The sequence below is a fragment of the Castor canadensis genome, chromosome X (assembly GCF_047511655.1).
Source record: "Castor canadensis chromosome X, mCasCan1.hap1v2, whole genome shotgun sequence".
Classification (NCBI taxonomy): Eukaryota; Metazoa; Chordata; class Mammalia; order Rodentia; family Castoridae; genus Castor; species Castor canadensis.
In genome coordinates, this window is record NC_133405.1 from 91,123,949 (window position 1) to 91,135,893 (window position 11,945).

An 11,945-nucleotide genomic window follows, 5' to 3' on the forward strand; every position below is an offset into this window, starting at 1 on the left:
TTAAAAATCTGATTTTTCTTAAAAGTAGCAGCAGAAGAGGTGGGGGAGAGAAGAGGACAGAAGTTATTGTTTTTCTTTACAATAATTTTATAATAAAAACCCTCCTAAAGATGCTTAAATATATGCACATGTAAAAAAGGTTTTAAATTAAGCATAACATAAATGTCAATTTAAGGGCACATAGATTCAAGAGCTCAAGAACATGTAAAAATTAACTAAGTGGCCACAAGAACATTGATTACTTATTTTTTTTAATTTTCTTTTTAGGAGCAGATTGAGAAGTCTCCCATTCTGTTCTTTTAGGACTTATTTTGGACAGCTTAACAGCTGAGGCAAGAATCAATTTTAGTAATAGTGTTTTGAATCAGTTTCAGTTTTTAATAAGACTTGCTATAGCTATTAGATTTTTGTCTCTAATAAGTTAATCATACAATAGACATACACAAAACACACACAATTAAACACAAAACAATTACATTAATGTACACAAAATTTGCACAATGAAACACAAAACAATTACATTAATTTTGAGTGCACTCTTAGACGATCAAAGACTTTAAATTTACCTCTAGTTTTAAACATACATACATAGCGATCTCTTTCTTTATATCTAGTTTGTCCCATATTTATTATCCCGACTATATTCAGAATTTTTCTCTCCCCTTACCTTATTTTCCTTGTGGATGCGTCCTTCAGAGAGCGTTCCCTCATGTTGTCCAATAAGTTCTCTTGTAGTAGGCCCCAAGGTTGGGCACTACTTGCCCCAGCTTGTGTGGGTATACTGTGTGAGCCTGACTAAGAGCGATGGGAAAGAGAAATAAAACACACACAAACATACAGACATACAACATAAAGCAGAAAGCTGGTATCGGGAGGGCTGCACGTTCCTGGTGGGAAACGTGAGCACCTACCTGAGCCAGACTGTTTATTTTATTAGGTCAGTACAAGGAAAAGACTCAGGTAAAAATCAAGCTTTAACAATTCTTGATGCAAGGTGAAAGGAATGAGGTTTGGTGGGCTAATTTTCCTTAGGCTACTGAAGCTTAATTACAATACATCCGTTCTGGAATCAACAAGGCACACAGGACACCTTATCTAAGGTATTGATTAATCTGGCATCAGGGAGTCTCCTAACAGTTCTGGTACTTTATCTAGTTTTGCATCAGGGGACTGGTATGTGGACACAGCAGGTTGTATTCTTCAAGGAGATGTGAGAACAAAGGTCAAGACACCAGGTACTGGGGAAATCATGGTAGAATAGGCTGTGCAAACTTCTACATGGAGAGGCTGTGCAAACTCCATTATTCCCAGTCCAGGGTCATGCCTGGTCCCCAACAAATTATCTCAATGGAAGAACTAAAATTTTGAAACTACTACAGGAAAATACATGAAGTTCTACATATGCACAACAACTTTATGAATAAGTTGGCAATTGCTCAGAAAATTAGAGCAAATTTGAAAATTTGGATTTCATCAAATAAAAAACTTTTGAATATCAAAGGAAATAATTGCCTGAATGGAAAAGCAACCACAGTATGAGAGGAAATCTTTGCAATCAGTTAATCAGACAAGGGATGAATATCCAGAATATATAAAGAGCTTAAAAAATTCAACAGCAAAAGAACATATAATTACATTAATAAATGAGTAAACAAACTGAACACACAGTTCTCAAAAGAAGAAATACAAAGTGCAAATAAATACGTAAGGAAATGTTAAACATCCTTATCCATAAAGGAAATGCAAATCAAAATGATACTGGAATATCATCTCACCCAGTCAGAATGGCTATCACCAAGATGGCAAACAACAATAAATGCTGTTGAGGATATAAATAATTCTTATATGCTATTGGTTGGAGTGTAAATTAGTGCAGCCACCATGGAAATCAGTATGAAGATTCCTCAAATGATAAAAATAGATCTATCATGTGATCCAGTGATACAGCTCCCAGAATACCACCTGAAGGGATATAAGTCAATATACATAGAGAAATCTTCATACCCATCTTTACAGCAGCACTATTCACAACAGCAATGCTATGGAATCAGCCTAGATATCCTACACCTAATGAATGCATAAAGAAAATGTGGTACATATACACCATGGGGCAATAAAGAATGAAATTATGTTATTTTCAGGAAATGGATGGAAATGAAGATCATCAAGTTCGGTGAGATAAGCCAAGCTCAGAAAGACAAATATTGCATGTATTTATTCATATGTGGAATATAGACCCCAAAATGAATAATATGATATGATTGTAAAATGGTAACTGTTTGGGTGAGGAACCGGCAGGGTAGGGGAGGGAGAAAGGAGAGGGTGACGGGAGATAATTTTAAAAGATCCATTACATATATGAAAATAGCATAATGAAACTAAAAACTGTTCAAAAGGAAGGGAAGAGGGAGTGGATTAAGAAAGACTAATATATATGAGAGACTAAGAGGCAGATAGGAGATACACCCTAGAATCATGAGTTCTCATGAGTCCAAAAGAAAACTTGATATTCGTGGTAACAAGGATCTGGTAACCTGGCTTTTTCATCATGTAAGATACTGACAATACATAGGGATTACATAATACACAACAACTGACCTTTAAATTAACTTTTTATAGCACGTAACGGCCCCAGAAACCCAAATGCTGCAACTGCTAGACTGGCCTACTGAATAGCCATTTCTCCTTTTATTTTCCCCTTCATTTTTTCCTCTTTCCAAAGAGCAAAAACTCAATATAGAGAACATAGAATGGGTTTTGTAAGCACTTAGGTTGTCCTGGACGCACCAAAATTCATGGACAAAGCACCTCTGACAGATACCTGCCTGTGCCAACTTGGACCAACCTCCAATAACACCTAGAGAAGTTGCAACCTTTCCAGATGAATGTGTTGCACCATCTGCTCTGGAGGAAATCACAGTCCATCGCAGCTTGTAGGCAAATTGCATCCCTCCTGGACACAGCTGGTGGCCTAACAAATGGAGGGAAAATTTCACCTTCTCCTTGTGAGGGTGTGGTGGACTGCTAGGCTGATTCAGCCTGTGTAGGGGAGGGGTGACCCAGCCTTGGAAAAACAAAAACACATTCAAACACCTTGGGGAAACTGATTATGAGTTAAAACTAAGAGCCTTTTAAAAGAACAGCAGTTGCCCAAAAAGCTCAATTCCAGCTCCCAGGGTTGCCCTGCATTCTGAAGGGGCTGGCAACTGCTTACATACCAGTTCCTCATGGGACCCTTTTAGAGAACCCTACAAAAATAAGCTAGCCCTGACTGCCCCCACCCAAGAAAAGCCTGTGTTTGAAGACCAAGGTAGGATCCTCCAAAAACTGTTTGGTAGAGAGGGGCACCATTGGTTGCCACCCAGCCCAACATGTTAACCTTAAGAAGGGGCAGGGACACAGAGAAAGCCCCTGTCAAAAGGGACAGCACCCAGAGGGAAGCACCCAGAGCACTCATTGAACTCAGAGGAAACCCACTCCTTTCCATTCTGTTGAAATTTTAATTTGCTTAGCACTCCCTTTTTCCACATTCTTTTCTCTCCCCTGATTTTTCTCTTTTCTTACTTTACTTTCTTCCTTCCCACTCCTTATCTTCCCCTCCTTCCCCTTTTCTTCCCTTGACAGTCCCTATCTCCTCCACACTAACCACTCACTCAGTAGTCTATTATACCAACTTTACACATTTCCCCCATCCTTCCTATCACTACCTGACAGTAGCACCTTCCCCCATAAGGACTGAACTACATCTTTATACACATTAGGGTCTTATTACCCTATAGCCCCTATTCCTCACATGACTTCTCCTCATCTCATCCTAGGACTCCACTCTAAAGCCCATGGACTCCAGAGTTAAAGCTCACTCATTTCTTTGGTGGTTTGAGACTTGTCTAGAAGGGGATAGATCAAGAGTGGTTTTTGGTTCCTGCAATCCTGTGAAGCAGTTACCTAAGTATCTATCTCTATGCAAACAATGTTTATCTCCCCAATACCTGATGTTTATAGATACTATCACAAAGGGTTTTAAAAATATATTATGTAAATAACTGGTTTGGCATTGAATCTGTAAATATGTTATTGCTATGTTTTACCTCCAGGTTAGGGAACAGAAACACTACAATAACCTAGATAAAAAGTAAGTTAGTCAGAGCATAGAAATTAAGCAAAGGAAAAAATAACAGGTAATTAAAACTTTCAACTAACTAATCAACAACACATGAGCAGATCTCAAAATAGAAACATAGGGAATAAAAGACAGCAGGGGTATATGACTCCACAAAAGTTTAACAATCAGACAATATGTGATTTGGTGGACAGTGAAGGGGCTGAGTTCCCAGTGGCTGAGGTCAGAAGAGTGATGCTAAGAATGTTTGATTAAAAAGGAGCTTAAAGATGACATACAAAAACAACTCAATGAATGAATCCCAAAAGAACACTGATTAAAAAAATTAGAAGACACAGAAACAATTAAATGTACTCAAAGAGGATTTCAACAAACTCTGAAACAAAACCAAGGAAATTTTTTTTAAATGATATAAATGAAATAAAGAAGACAGCACAACACATAAAAAGCAACTTTAAAAAGATATGGAAAGTCTCAAAAAAAAAAGGAATCAAACAGAAAGCATACAAACAAAAACTTGCTTAAGTGAAATAAAAAATACAGTTGAAAGCTACTTCAGCAGACTGGAACAAGTGGAAGACAGAATTTTAGGGCTCAAAGACAAAATGCATATTAAAGATAAAACAGAAGAATACTTAGACAAAAGACTGAAGAACTGTGAAAGGAATATGCAAGAACTCTGCACCTCCGTCAAAGGGCCAAACCTATGACTCATCAGCACTGAAGGAAAAGATGTGCAAGCTAAAGGCATAAGTAATATATTCAACAAAATAGTAGCAGAAAACTTCCCAAATCATGAGAAAGAAATGCCCATCCAGGCACAAGAAGCCTCCTGGACACCAAACAGATATGACCAAAATAGAACCTCTCCACAACATATTATAGATAAAACAATGAACACAAAGAACAAGGAGAGAATATTGAAGGCTGTAAGACAGAAAAATTAAATAATATATAAAGGTAAACCTATCAAAATAACAGCAGATTTCTCAACAGAAACCTTAAAAGCAAGAAGGGCATGGAGTGAGGTATTTAGAGGACTAAAGGAAAACAATTTCAATCCTAGGATACTCTACCCAGGAAAGCTATCATTCGAAATGAAAGGACTAAAAACTTTCCATGATAAACAGAAACTAAAACAATACACGACCACTAAACCAGCAATCCAGAAGATTCTGAAAGTAATACTGCACACAGAAGACAAAAATAAACATACAACCTTGATACGATGGGAATTATTAAATCTCAAGAGAAGACCAGACAAGTAATAATAGAGTGACATAGAATTAGTTGCACACACACAGATCCTTATACAACAAAATCAACTAAATGGCAGGAATCAACACATACCTCTCAATATTAGCAGTAAATGTTAATGGCCTCAACTCCCCCATCAAAAGACATTGATTGGGAAACTGGACTAAAAAGGCAGACCAATGACTTGTGGTTTATAAGAAACCCACTTTACAGACAGAAAAAACATGGCTTAGGCTGAAAAGGTGGAAAAAGAATTACCAAGTTTATGGCCATCTAAAAGAAGCAGCAATGGCTATACTTATATCAGATAAAGTAAACTTCAAACCTAAATTGATCAGAAGAGATCAAGGAGGTCACTTCATACTAATAAAAGGAGCAATACATCAAGAGGAAATAACCATTTTTAACAGGTGCCAAGTGTCTGTGCACCTGATATGATTAAACATGCACCATTAGACTTAAAATCACAGATAGATCCCAACACAGTGGTAGTGGGAGACTGCAATACCCCTCTATCATTAATAGATAAGTCTTCTAGACCAAAAAAAATGAACAAAGAAACTTTAGAATTGAATGACACCATAGAACAAATGGACCTAATAGACATCTACAGAGTATTGCATTCTACAATAGTTAAACATATTTTCTTCTCAGCAGCTCATGAAATTTTCTCCAAAATAGATGATATTTTAGGCCACAAAGTAAGTCTTAACAAATATAAGAAAATTGAAATAGTCCCCTGCATACTTTCTGATCACAACACAATAAATCTAGAACTCAACAACAAAAGAAACAGCAGAAAATCCTGAAGCAGATAGAGACTGAACAACACATTGCTTCATGATCAGTGGGTCATCAAAGAAATAAGAGAGGAAATAAAAAAGTTCCTGGAATTTAATCAAAATAAAAGCAAAATATATCAGAACCTATGGCACACAGCAAAGGCAGTGCTAAAGGGAAAGTTCATATCCATGAATGCATGTGTTAAAAACACAAAAGTTCTCAGATAAATGACATAATGCTGCATCTCAAACTCCTAGAAAAGAAGAACAAGCTAAACCCAAAACTAGCAGAAGGAGAGAAATAATAAAAATAAGGTCTGAAATCAATGAAATAGAGACCAAAAAAGCCATACAAAGAATCCATGAAACAAAAAACTAGTTCTTTGAAAAATTGAATAAGATTGACAACCCCCTGGCAAATCTGACTAAAATGAGGAGGGAAAAGATCCAAATTAATAAAATAGGAAATGAAAAAGGGAAGATGACAACAAACACCAACGAAATCCAGGGAATCATTAGGGACTATTTTGAAAACCTATATTTAAATAAATTGGAAAATCCAGAAGAAATGGACAAATTCTTACACACATATGACCATCCAAAAGTGAACCAAGAAGATATTAATCACCTTAACAGATTTATAAGAAGCAATGAAATTGAAGCCAATATAACGAGGCTTCCAAAAAAGAAAAGTCCAGGCCCGACAGATTCACTGCTGAATTCTACCAGACCTTTAAAGAAAACTAATACCAACATTTCTCAAACTTTTCCATGAAATAGAAACAGGAAGAACACTGCCAAACTTATTCTATGAAGCCAGTATTACACTCATCCCCAAACTGGGCAAGGACATAACAAAAAAAGAGGAATACAGGCCAAGCTCTTTAATGAACATAGATGTGAAAACCCAAAAACCCTCAACAAAATACTGGCACACCACATTCAACAGCATATCAAAAAGATCATACACCATGATCAAGGTGGTTTCAGTCCAGAGATGGTTCAACATACCCAAATTATTAAATGCAATACAGTATATTAATTGAAGCAAATACAAAAACCACATGATCATCTCAATAGATGTGGAAAAAGCCTTCAACAAAATTCGACATTCTCTCATGATAAAAGCTCTGATGAAACTAGGAACACAAGGAATATACCTCAACATAATAAAGGCAACATATGACTAGCCTATAGTCAACATCATACTAATGAGAAAAAACTGAAACCATTTCCTCTAAAGTCCAGAACAAGACAAGGCTGTCCACTCTCTCCACTCTTACTCAGCATAGACTTGGAATTCCTAATACAAATTGGAAAGGAAGAAGTCAAATTGTTGTTGTTGGCAGGAGACATGATCTTATACCTGAAAAACCTGAAATCTCCACCAAAAAACTCCTAGACACCATAAACAGCAGGGTACAAACTCAACTTACAAAATTAAGTAGTCTTTCTATGTACCAAAAATTAACAGATTGAGAAATAATATAGCAAAATAATTCCATTTATAATAGTCTCAAAAATAAGTTTACCTAGAAACAAACTTAAAAAAGAAGTGAAAGACCTTGATAATGGAAATTATAAAGCATTAAAGTAAGAAATCAAAGAGGGCTACAGAAGATGGTAAGATCTCCCATGCTCATGGATTGGCATGGGAGATATTGTGAAAATGGCTATTGTGTTCTTCATGACAGCCATTCTAACAGGAGTGAGGTGGAATTTTCAGGTAGTTTTGATTTGCATTTCGTTTATGGCCAGGAATGTTGGATTTTTCATGGGGATTGCATTAAACATGTAGATTGCTTTTGGTATGCTTTTCAGTATGAAGATCTGACTTAGAAGAATGGAGAGGAACTGGACAAGTACTCTTCCCAGCAGATTGAGGAGAGCATAACAATGGTCATCTTGCAGTTCACTGAGATTGGAGCTGCAGACATGATGCTCACAGAACTGAGATGCACTTTCCGGGTCTTAGAGATCAACCTGGACTCCATGAGAAATCTGAAGACCAGGTTGGAGAACAGCCTACAGAACATACAGGGCTGCTACACTGTACAGTTGGAGCAGCTCAATGTTGTTCTGCTGCACCTGGAGTCATTGTTGACACAGACCAAGACAGAAGGGCAGCACCAGACCCAGAAGCATGAGGCCCTGCTGAACAATAAACTGGAAGCTGAGATGGCCACCTATCGCTGCCTACTGGAAGACGCAGAGGACTTCAATCTTAATGACTCCCTGGACAGCAGCAAATCTGTGCAAACCATCCACAGACCACTGCCCACAGGATGGTGGGCAGAAAAGTGGTGTCTGAAATCAATGACACCAAAATACTGAGGCATTTAGGTGGAGAAACAGAGGTCCCTTGGGAAACAGATGGCCACTAAAAGTGCAGTCATTAGACATCAAAAAAAATTTAATAACTAAAAACTTCATGAGGGAGGATTCAAGACAGTTCCTAACTCCAGACAGACCTCCCACAACCTGAAGGAATGTGGAAACTGCAATCTCTGGAAAGCCATGTTCCAGGCCTCACCAGCAGGGAGAAGCAGAACCCTGCCTGAACCTAAAAGGATTGAAGCAATAGAATACTTGGAGAAACATTTGCAGGTTTGTACTTCCCAGATGCTGATGCTGAGCACCACATCTGAGCACGGGAGCCCAGCAGCAGCTACCCCAGTGGGGCTGGGAGAGCTGAAACCTTTAACTCAAGAACCATGTGGAGAAGGTCAGTGCCCAAACAACAAAAATGCCATGAATCATGGGTATAAAAGGAGAAGAGATACAAACTAAGGGTATCAATATCCTACTCAATAAAATAATAACTGAAAACTTCCCCAACCTTGAGAAAGAGAGGGTCATTCAGGTGCAGGAAGCGCACAGAACACCAAACTGTCAGGACCAAAATAGAAACACCCTCAGACATATCATAATCAAAACACTCAACATACAGAACAACGAAAGAATACTGAGAGCTATAAAAGAGAAAAGACAAGCTACATATAAAGGCCAACCCATCAGAATAACAGCAGATTTCTCAACAAAAACTCTCAATGCAAGAAGTTCATCAAAAGGCATAATTCAGGCCCTTAAAGAAAGCAACTGTCAAACTAGACTAGTCTATCCAGCAAAACTATTCTTCCTAATTGAAGGAGAAATTAAAACCTTCTACAACAACAACAACAAAAAAGCTACTGGAAATCACGACAGCCAAGCCAGCACTGCAGAAAATACTTACAGGACTCATATACACAGAAGAAGATTCCCTGATTCCTGGAAGAATTTCAACAGAAATCATTTTTTGCATTTACTTACATTTGTATACCTTATTTGTGCCACCTCCCCCTAGTTCAATCCTTCCTCTCCAGCCTCCAGGCAGAACCTGTTGTACCCTCCTGTTCTCCAATTTTGTAGAAGAAAAAACATAAACGATAATAAGAAAAACATGGTGTCATTGCTAGTTTGAGATAAAGATAGCTATACAGTGAAATTCCTTGTGTTGTTTCCATGCATATTTGTATTACAACCCAAATTGGTTCACCTGTACCAGTCCTCTTCACTACTCCCTAGTTCCTTTTCCATAGTGGCCTCACCCAGTTTAAGATTACTATATTTGTTCTTATACAGTGAGCACATCAACCACATTCAAGTTTTGGGTTTCCTTCTCTTGCCCTATCCCTCCCGTGCGCAGCCTCCTCTTAGTGTGACCCATGTCCAATAATGTTGCTGCATTTGTTTAGGTCTAAATCCACATATGAGGGAAAGGACATGATTCTTGGCCTTCTGAACCTGACTAACTTCACTTAAGATGATATCTCCAGTTAAATCCATTTATGTGTAAATGACAAAATTTCATTCTTCTTTATGGATGAGTAAAATTCCCTTGTGTATAAGTACAACATTTTCTTAATCCATTCATCAGTAGTGGGCATCTTGGCTGTTGACATAGCTTGGCTATTGTGAATAGTGCTATAATAAACATGGGTGTGCAGGTGCCTTTGTTGTAACCAGATTCACATTCCTTCAAGTATATCCCTAGGAGTGGTATTGCTGGATCATTTGGCAGATCTATTTTTAGTTTTTTAAGAAGCCTCCATATTGTTTTCCATAGTAGTTGTACCAGCTTACATTCCCACCAGTAATGTATGAGGGTTCCTTTTCCCTACATCCTCACCAACATTTGTTATTGGTGGTGTTCTTTATGGTAGCTAATCTAACAGAAGTGAGGTGAATCTTAGTATGGTGTTGATTTGCATTTCCTTTATGGTCAGGGATGGTGAACATTTTTACATGTGTTTTTTTTTTTAGCCATTTGGACTTCTTCCTTTGAAAAAGCTCTATTCAGTTGCCCATTTCTTTATTGGGTCATTGATGTTTTTTTTGAAAGTTTAGTTTTTTGAGCTCCCTGTATATTTTGGTTAACAGTCCCTTCCTTGTCTGACGTATAACTAACAAAGATTTTCTCCCATTCTGTGGGTGTTTTTTCAGTTTAGAGACCATTTACTTTGTTGTACAGAAGCTTTTTAATTTCATGTAGTCCCATTTGTCCATCCTTTCTCTTAGTTGCTGAGCTGCTGGGGTTCTATTGAGGAATTCTTTGCATTACCTATTGCTTTCAACATATTCCCTGCTCTTTTCTGTACTGGCTTCAAGGTTTCAGGCCTGATATTAAGGTCATTAATCTACTTTGAGTTGATACTAGTACAGGGTGACAAGCATGGATCTAGTTTCAGTTTTCTGCAGGCAGATAACCACTTTTCCCAGCAACATTTGTTGAAGAAGCTGTCTATTCTCCATCGCATGATTTTGGCATCTTTGTAAAAAATGAGGTGAGTGTACCTATGTGGATTCATATCTGGGTCCTCTATTCTGTTCTACTGATCTTCATGTGTGTTTTTGTGTCAGTACCCTGCTGTTTTTATTGCTATTGTGATACTCCCAGCATTGCTTTTTTTGTTCAGTATTGTCTTGGCTATTCACAGTCTTTTTTGTTTCCAAATGAATTTTAGGGTAGATTTTTAAATCTCTGTGATGAGTGTCCTTGAGATTTTGATGGGAATTGAATTGAACATGTAGATTGTTTTTGGTAGTATAGCCATTTTTACTATGTTGGTTCTTCCAATCCATGATCATGGGAGATCTGTGCACCTTCTGTAGTCTTATTTGATTTCTTTCTTCAATGGTTTGTAGTTCTTCATGCAGAAGTCATTTATATCCTTTGTCAAGTTTATTCTTAGCTATGTGATTTTATGAGGCTGCTGTAAATGGAATTGTTTTCTTATATTCTTGCTCAATCTGCTCATTGTTGGTATATAGAATGCTACTGATTTTTGTAAGTTGATTTTGTATTCTGCTATTTTGCTGAAACTGTCCATGGTCTAGGAGCTTTTCACTGAAGTTTTTCAGGTCTTTAAGGTAGAAGATCATGCCATCTGCAAATAGGGATAGTTTTTGACTACTCCTTTACCTATATGTATTCTTTTTATTTCTTCTTCTTGCCTTATTGCTCTGGCTAGAAATTTCAAGAGTATATTGAAAAGGAGTGGGGAGAGTGGGAACCCTCCTGAATTTACAGGAAATGGTTGCAGTTTTTCCCCATGTGTTGTTCAACCCCCAAGTATGATGTTGGCTATAGGCTTGTAATATCTAGCCTTTATAATGTTGAAGTACATTCCTGTGTTCCTAGTTCCATCAGAGCTTTTATCATGAAATGGTGTTGAATCTTATTGAAGACTTTTTATGGGACTATTTAGATGATCAAGTGTTTTTTATCTTTGCTTTTGCTAATG

At 37.5% G+C, this 11,945-nt stretch overlaps 1 pseudogene; it reads left to right on the plus strand.

Annotated features, from left to right (window-relative positions):
* The first annotated feature begins 2,475 nt into the window (after positions 1–2,475).
* LOC141419476 (keratin, type I cytoskeletal 18 pseudogene) lies at positions 2,476–11,579 on the plus strand (annotated as a pseudogene).
* The last annotated feature ends 366 nt before the right edge of the window (positions 11,580–11,945 follow it).